This window comes from Alosa pseudoharengus, unplaced genomic scaffold (assembly GCF_046254945.1).
Source record: "Alosa pseudoharengus isolate Yale_2024_CS ecotype anadromous, Long Island Sound unplaced genomic scaffold, YU_APseudo_1.1 YU_APseudo_1.1_scf_7, whole genome shotgun sequence".
NCBI classification, from domain to species: domain Eukaryota; kingdom Metazoa; phylum Chordata; class Actinopteri; order Clupeiformes; family Clupeidae; genus Alosa; species Alosa pseudoharengus.
The window spans coordinates 20,895,524-20,906,604 of record NW_027468859.1 but is presented as its reverse complement, the minus strand read 5'-3'; the positions used below and the strand labels follow the sequence as shown (position 1 = coordinate 20,906,604).

Sequence of the window (11,081 nt, the reverse complement as noted above, 5' to 3'; positions counted from 1 at the left end):
CTTTACATATATTGGCTGCAGAAGTAACACGGATCAGCTTGGCTCTTTTGCTTTATGTGTCTCTCTCTCTGTGTCACGATTCAAACAGCCCATCAGATCATCTCTCTCAGCGTGGGCACAACTGCTTGATCTGGAGTCCAGTCATTCTACAGGACTTTAGTGAAGAGAGAGAGAGAGAGAGAGAAAGAGAGAAATAGAGAACATCTCCCAGGACATCTCCTAGCTGCACTCATCCATGGCATGTATCCTCTTCCCAAGCCACTGCAGTCAGAGTGCTTTATCTCCCACTAGCATTGCCTCCTCCCCCACTCTCTCTTCCTCACACGCACTCACACACACACACACACACACACACACACACACACGCACGCACGCACACACACACACACACATGCATGTATAGTACACATGCACTGCACGCACACATAACCTACCCCTCTATAGAATATCCTTCTCTACAGACACTACCTCCGTCTCTCACTCTCATACACACATTCTCTCTCTATCCACCTTTCTCATGTACCCTCTCTCTTCTCCCTCCTTCTCTCTCTCTCTCCACCTTTCTCATGTACCCTCTCTCTTCTCCCTCCTTCTCTCTCTCTATCCACCTTTGTCATGTACCCTCTCTCTTCTCCCTCCTTCTCTCTCTCTCTCCACCTTTCTCATGTACCCTCTCTTTTCTCCCTCTCTCTCTCTCCACCTTTCTCATGTACCCTCTCGTGTCCTTCTCTCTCTCTCCACCTTTCTCATGTACCCTCTCTTTTCTCCCTCTCTCTCTCTTCTCCCTCTCTCTCTCTCCACCTTTCTCATGTACCCTCTCTCATCTCCCTCCTTCTCTCTCTCTCTCCACCTTTCTCATGTACCCTCTCTTTTCTCCCTCTCTCTCTCTCTTCTCCCTCTCTCTCTCTCCACCTTTCTCATGTACCCTCTCTCATCTCCCTCCTTCTCTCTCTCTCTCTCTCTCTCTCCACCTTTCTCATGTACCCTCTCTTTTCTCCCTCTCTCTCTCTCTTCTCCCTCTCTCTCTCCACCTTTCTCATGTACCCTCTCTTTTCTCCCTCTCTCTCTCTCTTCTCCCTCTCTCTCTCCACCTTTCTCATGTACCCTCTCTTTTCTCCCTCTCTCTCTCTCTTCTCCCTCTCTCTCTCCACCTTTCTCATGTACCCTCTCTCATCTCTCTCTCTCTCTCTCTTCTCCCTCTCTCTCTCTCCACCTTTCTCATGTACCCTCTCTTTTCTCCCTCTCTCTCTCTCTTCTCCCTCTCTCTCTCTCCCCCTTTCTCATGTACCCTCTCTTTTCTCCCTCTCTCTCTCTCTTCTCCCTCTCTCTCTCTCCACCTTTCTCATGTACCCTCTCTTTTCTCCCTCTCTCTCTCTCTTCTCCCTCTCTCCACCTTTCTCATGTACCCTCTCTTTTCTCCCTCTCTCTCTCTCTCTCTTCTCCCTCTCTCTCTCTCCACCTTTCTCATGTACCCTCTCTCATCTCCTTCCCTCTCTCTCTCTCTCTCTCTCTCCACCATGCTCTCTCTCTCTCTCTCTCTCTCCCTCCCTCAGCTCTTCCCCTCTCCTCTCCTAATTGATTTGGCTGCTTAATCCCCGTCGGATTGAGCATGGGGAGAGAGTGGTGATTGAAGCGTTCCCCCGCGAGACCCATGTGGAGAGGGAGGGGGAGTGTGTGTGTGTGTGTGGTGTGTGTGTGTGTGTGTGTGTGTGTGTGGTGGGCGGTGGGGGGTGCTGGGGCGAAATGGAGAGGCACAGGGGTCATTTAAATAGCTGAGCTGTATCAGTCAGGTCACTGTTGACTCCGGGGACTGGAGTGCACTGCCCCCACCCCCCAATGCACTCGACAAGCCACTCAGAGTGTTTGGACAGCTGATCGCTGAAGCCGTCTACATACACACACACTTACTTGCACAGCCACAGGGGTGAAGGGAGGAAAAGACTGGCTAGAAGAGTGAGAGGGAGAAGGAAGGAGTGATAGAAAAGCAAGGATAGAGAGGCAATAAAAGAAGAAGAAAGAGTAAGACAGAGAGAGGGAGGGGGAGAGATAGAAGGGACTGCAACTGCTCCTAGATCTGCTGCAGCAGCACTGCCAGTCCTGGGCCCTTGCAGTAAATCCAACAAAGACCAAAGTTTTGATCTTCCAAAAAAAAGCCCAGGTGTCAGGAACACAGATACAGGTTCAGCCTAGGTAGCACTGCCCTAGAGCACACAATGCAGTACATTTACCTTGGTCTAGTAATTACTGCATCAGGAAGTTTTAGCATGGCAGTGTTTGCACTAAAAGAGCAAAGAACATTCTGCTATAAAGAGAAAATTTCACAAAACAAACATCCCAATTACAATCTGGTGCAAAATATTTGACAGGTTAATCCTGCCTATAGCACTATTAGGTTTGGGGTCCACTCAGTTTGCATGACTACACAAAGTGGGACAATCTCTCACTTTGGCCTATAGGACACTGACTGGATCTGCTCTTAGTTATTTTAATTCAATAATCAAGGCATACATCCCCAACCGCCCATTGCGGTCTTCTGATGAGCGTCTGTTATGTCGACCAGTCATAAACACTAGGTCTGATTCAAGACTCTTTTCCTCAGTGGTTCCATGCTGGTGGTATGAGTTGCCCAATGCTCTCCGTTCCTGTGGTAGTTTTGGGTCGTTTAAGAGGGGTCTAAAGACATTCCTGTTCAACATGCACTTAGTTCTTTAAGCGCTTCTTATGCGTTATGGTTTGTATAATATTGTTTTATTTCCATTAGGCTGTTGATTAATTTGACATTATTGTTTATTATTGATATTCTCCTTAATGTAGTCTTTCCATGTCATAGTTTTTTATATTATTAATTGAATGGATACTATTGTTTATTATTGCTTTTCCCCTCATTTTCATTGCTTATTTTATTAGGCTATTTATTGAATTGACATTGTTGTTTATTATTGCTATTCTCCTTATTATAGTTTGACCAACATTCTAATCTGTTCCCTGTTATATTTTAAATATTATGTTGTTTTTTTGTATTTGTGTGTCGCTTTGGACAAAGGCGTCTGCAAAGTCCCATAACCATAACCATAACCATAACAAGCATCCAACTGCAGCCCTACTGTACATGCAGAATTCTGACAATCAATTCTAAAAGTTCAATCAAAAACACACAACAATGCATGTAGGGCCGAGTTTGGCCGTTTTCCATTGGCCTTACCTATTCAAAAAATATCTTATAAATTCTGGATGCACCTGAACAGCAGTCCCAAGAACTCCCTCCACTTTGAGGCACAGAAAACCCAGGAGCTGAACCCTGAAAAGAGTCCTCTGAGCCAGCTAGTACTGATGTTAACTAACTCAATAACAACAATTGATAAACAAGCTCAGTCTATCTCTGCTTCCCAAACATTAATTAGAGTCAACAAAATAATGAATCAAGCAAAAGAAGATTATTTATAGCAGTGGTCTCCAACGCGGTGCCCGCGGGCTAACGGCTATGAGGCGCCCCCAGCGCACCTTCTAAAAATAGCCAACAGGTCGCCTGCAGATCATGCTCTAAAAACACGCTCTATTGTGAAGTTTTCAATCGATATTTAAGTCTAGACCAGAACCATTTTAAGAATGTATGTAGCCATACATCTGTAACATTAAATTGATATTGGTGATATCTTACAAATTGTAGCTGCGTTAAATTTTAGCCTTTGGCTCCAAATCCGTTTCCCATTCAGTCTTTAAACAACAACAGAAGCGGAGCGCATACACGCTGCTCGCACGCATAGACAGTAAAGGGGGAAAAACTAGCTCGTCTGGTGTAGCCAATGAAAGCATATCTTTGCAAAAGTTCTGTGGCCATTCCATGTTCGTCAAATACGGTTCTTGCATGATTGTTCAAGAACTGAAAAACAATTGCTTTAGCTCACAGGACTTTTCTCCTCCGTAGGCTACTGCCGTATAATAGCGCTGAAAATGTTGTGGCCAGGGGCGTCGCTAGACCTTATTCACTGGGGCACGTGCCTTAGTAAAAGTCTCCAGTGCCCCAGATCAATTCTAGCGCTACTCTCGCTGGAAATGGCATTCATTAGCGCATCTCCGTGCCTGCCTTAGTCATGACTCGAGCCTGTCACTTACCAGCCAATAAAAAAAACAAGGGGAAAAAGAAAGGGGCCATAATAGCCAATCAGGAAATAGCACCTCTGTAGCTGGGTAAGAATGAACGCAACAACCAATGAGAATCGTTCACATGATTCTTCCGAGTATTTCGTCCGCTGGAGCTCGTCATATCACTTTGAGCACAAAGTAAGTCGTCCCCTGTTTTAATGTTACTACAAATTCACAACTTGTTTGACAGAACAAATGACAAGTTGATCGCTGTTAGAGAATGTTGCCCACATAATTAGCATCTGTTTTTCAATGCTTAGCGTCGTAGCCTTTAGCAACAGTTTACCAGCTTGTGCTCTCTCCCTCACACAGACTCACACCATGCGTAGGCTGCATGCACACATGCGGACAATTAATAATGATTTATACGTATACTGGAGAGAGTCCTGTAAAAGTAGCCTATACTCTTTGCAGGGCCGGCCCGAGGCATAAGCGAACTAAGCGGCTGCTTGGGGCCTCCTGGCCACCAGGGGGCCCCCAATCGAGTTTCTTTTTTTTTTTTACATAATAAATAACGTAAACAAGTGACATCAATGAATGAATAAATGAAACAATTATCATTCAAATCAAGAAAATTATGATTTCATGATCAATATGCCTGCCTAATGCTACTGTGTCTGCCAGCCTTTGAGTCACGCGCATAAAGTAGACACCTCGGGTGCATATACAATTCGTGCAGACACTGCATCAAGTTCAACAATCGGAAGAGACGGTAATGTTCAGACAAGTCACAAAAAAGGACGTATCCCTCTGGTGCCGAAAACAGAACGAAGAAAATGACAGAGGAGGAGAAAAATGAGCAAGATACAGGTATGTTTTGCATGATTATTTACAGTATGTTTTGTGCTTGAGGTAGCTAGCTAGCTGTCATGATCTAATATAAGCCATCACCAGAGCTAAATCTCTGCCATCAACAGAGAAATATCTCCCATTAATATATATTTATCTAGATCAGTGTTTTTCAACCACTGTGCCGGGGCACACTAGTGTGCCGTGAGAGATCATCAGGTGTGCCGCAGAAAATTACCCAAATGTCACTCACTGGTCCAAAAAAGCAACTGTTCAAAGAATTTATAACCACATGCTCTCATTGATTGTATGATTGCACTATTTGTGGTATGCAGGCATTGTACAACGGGGGCCCCATATCCAGTATTCACAGAATCATCACATATCCAGTTCATAACAACAATTAAATTAGATATAGTCACCTACAAATAAAAAAGAGGGTGCTTGTTTTATTGAGCAGGTCTTGCATAGAAGCCATAATAAGGCCATATCTGTGTATTATTTGAAATTTTAGGCTATGGTATGTTTATTTTTTCTTCACACAGGATGTTAGTGTGCCGTGGGACATTTTAAGTGTCAAAAGTGTGCCGTGGCACAAAAAAGGTTGAAAAACACTGATCTAGATGTATTTCAGATGTCAAGGATATTGGGATTGTTTTGGATGTTCAATCAAGCATGTACCCTAGCTCTAGGTGGGCTTATTATGTCGTAAATTAAAGTTAGCTAGCTGACTGAAGTGGACATTAGCACTACAGTAGCTACATGAAATCGTAGCTGAAGGCAAATTTACCACAGAGGGATTGTTTCTGATTTCGCACCTGAAAGTGTTGATAGTTTATTACTGCTCTATAATATGTGACATAGTGGTAAGTCTGATAGCAACAACAGACTAAGCCCAGGCTCCCAGTCCCAACCCAACCCACTGACTAGCGCGACTCTGGGCATCGGTAACATTCCAGCTTCATAGGCAAAGATGGAACAGTACGTGCGCTCTGCTCTAAGATCTTGGGTGAGAGATGGTAGTGTTTGAGAAAATATACCATGTTGGGTGGGGAGACTTCTGTGATGAAAATAAATTTACATTTGATTAAGATAGTGGCAAGCGATGTAGCGGTGCTACCCTAATATTTAGGCTGCAGTAGATCACCATGTTAAGCGTTCACCATACTGCAATTAAGTATACTCTTTTGATTATGCCTCATTTGCCAATAGAATATGAATTGTTACATGTGGAATTGCTTGTTATTTGAGTGTAAGTAATGATAGCAAAATAAACTCATTCTGCTCGATCAACTATGCACTACATACAGAGACACTGTTGAAGTCCTTTGGAGCACATCTCTACCTCTACCTAACTCTAACTACCAGAAGGTGAGGTTTTCTTGATGGCAAATGGTTACATAGCCTGTTAATATGACACGACACATTTAACATCGTTTTTTTATTTATTTATTTATGTATTTATTTAATCATTGCAGGTTCGTCCACTGCAGAGTTGCAGATGCCTAAAAACCAGGAACGAAGTAGGAATAATTATCTATTTTTTGGGACATTTTATTTTTGATTATTAATGTTTGTCTATTTTGTTTTTATTTTGTAGTTGAAAATTGCTCATTTAATGCACATTTGCTGATTTGTTCAGCAAATCTGTTGAAAAACAAGTCATTAAACTGATGTACTTGTTTACAACAAATACAAATGCTGTTGTATTTTGTTATTTGTCAATTCAACTTCAGTAAACCACCCTTAGTGCTTCACTTTGAATATGAATGTTTCAAATAAATCTGTGATTTTAGTACCCTCTAAGATTAAAAGGTGACAGGGTTGGTGTAAATAACAACTATATTAATACATTGGTTTACCAAGCACATGGGGCCAGAAGTCTAGATTGGAGCCCCAAAACATTTTTGGCATGTGAGCAAGGATGGATTACTAAATGAGCCTACCGAGCCCAAGAGGTCAAGGGACCCTGAACCCCAAGTAGTTGTGTGAATTCACTACCAATAAGTCAAAAAGCAAAAGGCTATGAATCTGAACAAATTTAGGTACTGCCCTTCTCCAGCTGACCATCCCAAAAATGCACCAGAATACAGGAAATCACATCTAACCCCCCCCACACACACACACACACACACACACACGTTTGTACCCACATTTGCACAAAGAGGGTAGGGGGAGAGGGTCCTTATGCATCTGTGTCCAGGGGGACAGTAGTTCATAATCAGTCGCTGTATTAATACATAACCTCACTGTATTCATTTATAATATGACATTATAGTGTGAAGTTGTCAATTATCGCCAAGCACAGGTGACTGCGTTGTGGGAGGGGACCCCCAAATCAAATTCTGCTTAGGGCCCCCAAAAGGCTTGGGCCGGCACTGACTCTTTGTGAAGCTGTCTTACTGTAAAACTAAACATAGCCTTCTGATAAACTATTCAGAGATGGACATCAGACAATTCTTCCTGAACAGAGGCAGAGGGAAAGGAACAGTGAGGAGAGATGAGGAGGACGAGGGAGGTATGATAATTGCCCACATTAACGGTAACATTTATGCTGGTAATAGCCAGTGCTGTGATTTGATCAATGGTTTAATGGCAAACTTAAATAAGTTTGCTGCATTTGTAAATGTAGCCTATAATAATCTACACAGAATCAGAGTACACAGAATCAGACTCTGATTCTGTGTAGATTATTAGGCTACATTTGCAAATGATCACCAAAAGTCAGTATGAAGGCTTTAGTAGGCTATTTAAGATACAACAAACTGCAGTATTGCCAGGATGACTACAGGACCCTTGCCTGGGAGGGAAGTATATCTCAATTTTGACTAAAAATAAGCTTCTCTTGTGTATGAAAGCCTAATAAATTCATGCAGTGAGTATATAGGCCTACTTATGCCTATGTGTTTGGATGTTGCTGGATAGTGGCTGCTACAACAATTGAGGTAGAGAATGCTGGAGGAGGAGAAGGAGGAGGAGGAGGAGAAGAGAGGGGAGAAAGAGCACAGGCTGGGCAGTCCAGTACAAGGCAGGAGGAGAAGAGAGACAGGCAAGAAATGAATGAGGACATGATGGGGGCTAGACGTAAAGCAATTAATTCATATTGCGCGCACATTTAAATGTTTTTTTTTATATATATTGGGAGTTGGGGGCCTGTGCCCCAGCAAAGCTCTAGGTATAGAATCGCCCCTGGTTGTGGCATGCATGACTGAGCAGGACTGTGCATTACCTTTTTTGTCAGATCATGGAGAGATTTCAGGTGTGCAATAACTTTAAAAGGAGTTTTCGTATGTTAGGGTGGTGTGGGCGATTACTATTGAAATGTTAAAACTGAATTCAGAACTTAAACTCCACTGAAATCAGAACTTAAACAACCCCTGAATTCATAATGGTGGGTGGGTATAAATTGGGTACACATTTTAACCCAAATTATTAATTGCACAAAACGATTGTGTTTTTTTTTTTTTTTTTTTAAATAGATTAGATTCCCCATGCAAACTTTGAAATGAACAAACTGAACAAAAATGTTGGTAGTGTTGCATAGGTACAAATCTCATAGGCCTATTATTTAGGAGGACTACCCTCGCAAAAAAGGGGTGACGGTATGTTTGTTTCAAATGAGTAGCCCTCCATATGATTTCGGGTCTTCAGGTAGCCCTCATTCCCAAAAAGGTTGGAGACCCCTGATCATTGGACAAACCAAATTACCAACCAAAGTAGAATGAATCCCTATCTGATCCTAAAAAGAGAATATGAATTGGCTGAATATCTCTTCTCAGGCGTTTCCTGACCAAGTACAGGCTCAGTGACCACAAGTAGTAGAAACAGGCAGACACAAAAAAACCTGGTTGCCAAGAGAACAAAGAATATGTGGTCACTGTCAGGCAGAGAAGGTTGTGACAGAGGAGCACTTTCTTCTTCACTGCGAAAGACAATTTAAGACAGACCTTTTTCACTAACATCAAAAAAGTCATATCAAATTTTGTAGACATTGGAGACAATGATGTAATGGCCATACTTCTTAATGAAGGGCCCTCTGCTCTTGCACACACACACACACACACACAAAGAGATGCACACAGGCACACACACACACACACACACACACACATTCTCACACACATACATACATACACTCACCGCTTCTTTATTCTTTTGTGATTCCACTGTGTTATCTATAACACTAGCTTTGACAACACTGTACCCAAACAGTCATGCTAATAAAGCTCCTTTAAATTCAAATTTAGAGGAGAGATGGGTAGAGAGAATGACAGGGAGAGGTACAGTTAGAGCACAGATGAGACTCAGATGATTTGCCTGCACAAGAGGCCAACGGGAGACAGCATTGCAACGCCCCACATACCACAGGACCTTCCAGGAAGCGCTGCTGCTGCTGCTGCTTGCAAAAACAAACAGCATCAGCATCATATTTGTGCAGCTCTCCCCACAGTGCCCAAAATCTCACCCAATAAGGAGCAAAAAGCGCTAATCATTTGAATTTAGCTCTTTTTTCAGTTCCTTTCCTTGTGTGTTGTTCTTGCACATGGCAGCCAGAGAGAGGGAGAGAGAGAGGGAGAGAGGGAGAGAGAGAGAGAGAGAGAGAGAGAGAGAGGGAGAGAGGGAGAGAGAGAGAGAGAGAGAGAGTCTCCGCCACTCGTTTCATCCCGAGCTGTGGTGTTGGCTCATCCTCTCCTCTCCTATCTCTCCCCTACTCCCCAGCTGGCATCTAAGGGCCAACTTTTCTCTGGCAGTGCAGGGGGAAAAAGAGAGGCCGCCGCCAGCAATATAAGTGAGCGCCGGCCTCCTGACATTATGAGGGTAAGTACAAAGGAGGCAGTGATTCGGGCTAAGCTCTGGACTAATATGGGAATGCGAGCATGAAAGACATTTCTAATCTGCTAATGCAAAAATCACATTAACTTCTTTAATTTATTTTTTTCCACACTGGAGCTGGGATGAGATGGGAACCACTGTGAGGACTTTCTCGCTCTCCCTTTTTTTCCAAATGAGTGGTGAGGAAGAGGAAGAGGAAGCTTTTGTCCCCCCGCCCCCCCCCCCCCGAGTGTTGTTGGCTTCTGCTGACAGGTTTTTTGAGTGAGTTTGTAATATGCTGTCGCGGCACCCGATAACCCCCACCCCAACAATAAAGTGCAGCTTGATCAAGCCGGAATGTTTAGTTTACAGGCCCAACGAGCTAAATGTATATTTGATCTGCACTCTCGCAGGGGAATTGGATTGCAGCCTGTACAAATAAATTAAATTCCATCCAAAACACTCTACTGTGTGTGTGTGTGTGTGTGTGTGTGTGTGTGTGTGTGTGTGTGTGTGTGTGTCTGTCTGTTTGTGTGTTTCTGTGGGTTTTCTTACCTACATTTGTATGTGACTGTGTGTATAGGTGTTAATGTATGTATGTATCTCTGTATGTGTAAATTACAATTTTGCTATTTGTGTTCTCAAATGTGTTATGTTGTGAGTGTGTGGCATCATGTGGAATTTATATAACTGAGCACATACCCTCACAACCTTATGAATCCACAGCCTCCATGGTGAGGAGAAATGAATGCCTTTTTACTGTGTCTGTGGGACACAGTGGGACATACTTGGCATAGAAAAGACCACCATAAAAATGTTTTAGCTCTGTGTGTGTGTGTGTGTTTGTGTGTGTGTGTGTGTGTGTGTGTGTGTGTGTGTGTGTGTGTGTCTGTGTGTGTGTGTGCGTGTGTGTGTGCGTGCTCATATGTGTGTGTTTGCGTGAAAGAGAGGGCCACATCCCATTTTTAACAAGGTACAGATCAATAAAGGATAAACACTGAGAAACTGAGAGAGGTGAGGTGGGGAATGGAATAAAGGGAACATGTGGTCCTTTCTCAGGAAGATAACACCAGAGAATGGGGAAGAGGGGATAGAGAGACAGAGAGAGAGAGGAGGATATATTAAAAGAGTGACTGTGAAAAGAGGTGGGAAATATGATTGAGGTGGAACAAAATTGGAGTGACAGACAGAGAGTGAGGTGAAGGAAGAAGCCAGAAATCCAAAAAGACAAGTGAGGAAGGAGAGAAAGATAGAGACAGACACAGTGTAGTTATGAGACAGTGTGAGAGAGCAGGAGACAGTGGGAGAGAGCAGGAGACAGTGGGAGAGAGGGAAAC

General features: G+C 43.2%; 1 long non-coding RNA gene across 1 annotated transcript; it reads left to right on the top strand.

Moving 5' to 3' along the window:
- The first annotated feature begins 4,844 nt into the window (after window positions 1-4,844).
- On the top strand, window positions 4,845-6,445 carry LOC143109605 (uncharacterized). Its single transcript, XR_012983912.1, has 3 exons — window positions 4,845-4,953; window positions 6,243-6,303; window positions 6,411-6,445. It is a non-coding gene; the product is annotated as an uncharacterized LOC143109605 (long non-coding RNA).
- The last annotated feature ends 4,636 nt before the right edge of the window (window positions 6,446-11,081 follow it).